The sequence below is a fragment of the Aedes aegypti genome, chromosome 1, assembly GCF_002204515.2.
Source record: "Aedes aegypti strain LVP_AGWG chromosome 1, AaegL5.0 Primary Assembly, whole genome shotgun sequence".
In the NCBI taxonomy this organism is placed as follows: domain Eukaryota; kingdom Metazoa; phylum Arthropoda; class Insecta; order Diptera; family Culicidae; genus Aedes; species Aedes aegypti.
The window spans coordinates 87,407,269-87,411,615 of record NC_035107.1 but is presented as its reverse complement, the minus strand read 5'-3'; the positions used below and the strand labels follow the sequence as shown (position 1 = coordinate 87,411,615).

Below are 4,347 nucleotides of genomic sequence, written 5' to 3'. Positions count from 1 at the left end.
TTCGCGAGTTTCAACAAAACTGTGAATATTTCCGATTCAGACACATAAATTAAGGCTTTAAAATGAATATTTCGCTACACAAACGTTGTTGTTTTTTGAACTCACAACACAGATCGGGAACCAAAGCATTTCTGACATTTTCAAGCCACGAATTCTTAAATATTTGTCTAAAAGTCATACATAGTTTCATACAGATTCCTAATTGTCGCAGGTTAAGCTTAAATTGATGAAGCGTCTCAATCGAATGAAACTAATCTTTTTTCAATAAAGGCTGTTTTTTTTCTTTTATTAACACATATATTGAGCTTTCGGTAATTCAATCCGCATGATTGTTAAATCAATTAACTAATTACGCGCGGTAAAGATGGAGAAATTATGGGTGAAATTATGAAAAAAAAAAATTCACGTGCTTGGCTGGGATTCGAACCCAGGACTCTTGTATGTGAGACGAGCGCTTTACCAACTAAGCTACCAAGCCACTTGGAGACCCAATGAACCATGCGGATTGGATTACCGAAAAGCTCAATATACGTGTTAATATATATTAGAGTGACTGCCTCAGCCCCATTTTTCATAGTTTCACCCATAATTTATTCATCTTTACCTCGCGTAATGAATTAATCGGCTATCTCGATGCGTGGAAAATTTCTTCCGAGGGTCAAGAAAATCACATTTCTTCGATCGCAGTACGCAGATGAGAAGAAATGTCATTTCAAATGGAGTTCTGCATAGAAAATTTCTTGACCCATTCGGTCAAGAAATTTCTTTGCTTTACTTGAGGATTGACCAACACAAATTTCACTTTACGATTCTCGTCGGAATTATAGGTCGCTCTTAGCATACAGATTTCAAACGAACTGACAATGAAGAACAGGGGCTCCGCACCAGAAATTACATCAGAAGTTTCTTCAGAGATTCCACCTGGAATTCCTCCATTACAAGTTCTTCTAGGGTTTACATCAGGACTTCCTCTGAGGATTACATTAGGTATTCTTTGAGGGTTTTTATCAGGAGTTCCTACAACGATTTCATTAGATGTTCCTTTAGATATTCCACCTAGAATTTCTCCAGGGATTCTATCAAAAAATTCTGTAGGAATTTTATCAGAAGGTCAATATTTAAGGTTTATCTGTATTTTTTATTTTAATTTTTTTTCTCGAATATTTTGTTACCAAGAATCTGTATATACTGATCACAGGTTTTTAGGAAAAATACAGATAAACAGATTCTGCACTACGAATTCTTCCCGTTATTGGTTGGGGGATTCTATCAGAATTTTTGTTCAGGGGTTTTCCTAGGGATTCTCCCATTAATTCTTTAAGGGTGCCCTCCGGAATTAATCTAGGGTTCCCCCCTGAAATTCTTCAAATAATTAATATCTTCAAGGATCCTCAAGGGTTATCAGGAATTCCTTCTGGAATATTACCAGAAAATTCTTATAAAGATTTCATCACAGAAATTGCTAAAAAGATTCCTTCCGGAAATTCTCAAGGAATTTCTCGCGGAATATCTCCAGGTATTATTGGGAATTTAAGGAATTCCTCCAGCAACTTTGCCAAAAAGTCCCCATTTAATTTGGGAATCCACCAGTATATCCTTCAGTGGCTCTTAGAGGAGTCAAAAAAGGAATTCCTTCAGAGATTCCTCTGAGAATCATTCAAGTGATTCCACGAGGAATTTCTTCGAAATTCCGTGAGGATTTCCTCTAAGAATTCCAACTGAAAAGCCCTCTCATAAATCATTATTTCCATCAGAAAAACCTTCAAGAAGTTCAGCTGAAATTCTTCCAAATGTTCTGGAAAAAATCCTCCAAAAAGTTTCTCCCAGGTGAACTCCAAGGATCTCATAACGAATTTCTTATGAGATTTGACCAAAGTTTCCTGTAGAGATTCCACTAGTGATTCCTTCAGAGACTTCACCAATATTTTCTCTAATTATTTTGTCAGTAATTTTCCGCGAGAGAAGTTTTGTAAGGAATTCACCAGGAGTACTTCCAGGGTTAGCACTGGAAATATCACCAGAGTTTCCACCAGATAAATCTACCAGAGTTTCGCCAGAAGTTCTATCAGAAAAGGTAATCACTGATCATTCGTGGTGGATTCCTTGAAAACAATAAAAAATACTGGGAGGAATGGAAGTTTTTAGATAAATCTCTGGAGTACTCGGCAGAAAAATTTCAAGAAAAAAACGCTGAAGTAATTCCTTTTGGAATTCCTGAAGCAACTCTAGGTGGAATTTTAAAAGGAGCCCTAGGAGGCAACCCTAAGAAAAGTCCTGGCAAAATTCTTGGGGGAATTTCTGGTGATGAATTTCTTGAAAAGTATTTGAAAGATTTCTGAATAATGCGTTATGGAATCCTTGGAACTAACTTCTAGAGGAATTTCTGAGGATTTTTTTGAAGAAATTGTTATTGCAATCTCTGAATTTCTGGTTCAATCTGTGGATAAATTACTAGAGAAATTATACTGTAAGACACGTTTTTGTCTCAATCACTAAAATACCGCTATTTACCTAATTAGTGTTCATTTTACCACCACTTCCCCTACACCATTTCGAGGAGAGAGCGCACTCGATTGTTTGGGTTCTTTCACGGCCCGCTGAAGATGACGATGGTGACGGCGACGGCCAGAGGTGAGCGATTTAGATCTAAACGTTGCGTTAAATGAATACAACATCATCAGTTTGACGCTGATCCTCTGAGGAGAGTGGCGGCTCAAGTGGCAGGAAAAAACAAGTGAATAAGCGAGTAAGAGCAGAATTAACATGTTAAAATCAACCGTGCTCGCTGGTTCGCACCGAGAGTCAGCTGAGGGGGAGGGTAGCAAAAGTGCTGACATGTGGGTAAAACAAAAATAAAACTGTTTCATGTGTTGTTTCATTATATTTTTTTCTGAGCGGGTGGTTTTTGGCTCCCCGGACTGAGGGCGGACGTCGAAGCGTTGAAGCACGTGTGGAGTGTTTCCACAAGTCCACGCGGTGTCAGCACGCTGTAATCGGATTGGGTTGATGGGTTGGTTATAAAAACACTCCAAACGATGTTACTAGAAGATTAGCACTTTTTGGGGTCACTGGGGTTGCATATTGCTACGTACGAGTGGAGCTTAGTTGTGTGGAAGTTATTCAATAATGTTTTCAGGGAAAAGGGTGTTCAGAAACAAGATATTGCATATGAGTCAAACCAAGTGTCCACAAAAAAGAACAAACGTGTAATCGAAAATCACCTACTTCAATCAAAAATTGGTCAAATTTTCATTCACCTCCGACCAGATTGAAAATACAATCGAAACGTTGGGCGAAAACGAAATATTTTAGTTCTGATTGCCGTTGAGACTGAAAACCAATAAGAAAATCCCCGGTCCACCCAGTAAATTGAGAAAAAAGTTCAATGCTGCTATTTTAATCGCACCAATCAGGTAAAAAAGACCCTAACTATCATGTTAGAACTAAATTAGAAAATTGGACCACCTTCAGCTTTGGTCAAACAAAAGAGGGAATCTCTGAATTCACAACTTTCTTCCGAAAAAGTGGTTTTTAAAACTGTCACTTAACGTGACAAGAATCGAAAAAAGGAAGTTTCTCCGGAATGCGCGCTTTCTTCCAAGGGTGAAATGGTTAATGTTGATAATTGCATCGAAATGAGCAATCAGTTCGATGCTTTAGACAATTTTTATGAACATCAAATCTAAGTCTCTAGTCCAGGCGCTGTGAGGAAACAAAATGGATTTGGAGGACTAAGGCCGGAGATCTTGAACTCCATTAGGGAAATCAAGGTTTCCTTCCAAATCATCTTGAAGAGAAGAAGCGCTTTTTTATGATGACAAAACTGAACGTTGTTCAAAGTCGTCTTGAAAGGCCTCTTGAGTGAATATAAGTCACCTGAAGAGATCAAAAATGGAATAAATGATTCACTTGCATTTTCCTCAGTCCAAGTAATCATTATGAAAAAGAGAACCGAATCTGGCATTCGACGACTTGTCTTTCGACATTTTTTTCCTAAACCATATATACAAATGAACGAATGTTGCGTAGCATACAAATTCATTTACATAATACTACGTTAATGGAATAACGTAATGGAATTCACGTTTATTTCCGTATATTTTTACAACATAAGTATCAACTGTCCATCATTCTTGTTTTGAACAAATGCTGAGCAAATTTAATGAAGGCAATGGAACTTGATCGTGTATCATCAAAAGAGACTAACTTCAGAAACTCTCTCGTTTGAACATATTTAATTTCCCATCAACATTTCAAAGCTCATCTGCCGTCGTCAAACGATATCACTCGTCACAACTACCTAATGCTCATTTCACGAACCCCCAAATTCACATTCCAAAGCCGTGA

General features: G+C 37.8%; 1 non-coding gene across 1 annotated transcript; it reads right to left on the bottom strand.

Moving 5' to 3' along the window:
- Positions 1 to 406: 406 nt before the first annotated feature.
- On the bottom strand, positions 407 to 478 carry Trnav-cac. The gene has a single exon. It is a non-coding gene; the product is annotated as a tRNA-Val (tRNA).
- Between the last annotated feature and the right edge of the window lie 3,869 nt (positions 479 to 4,347).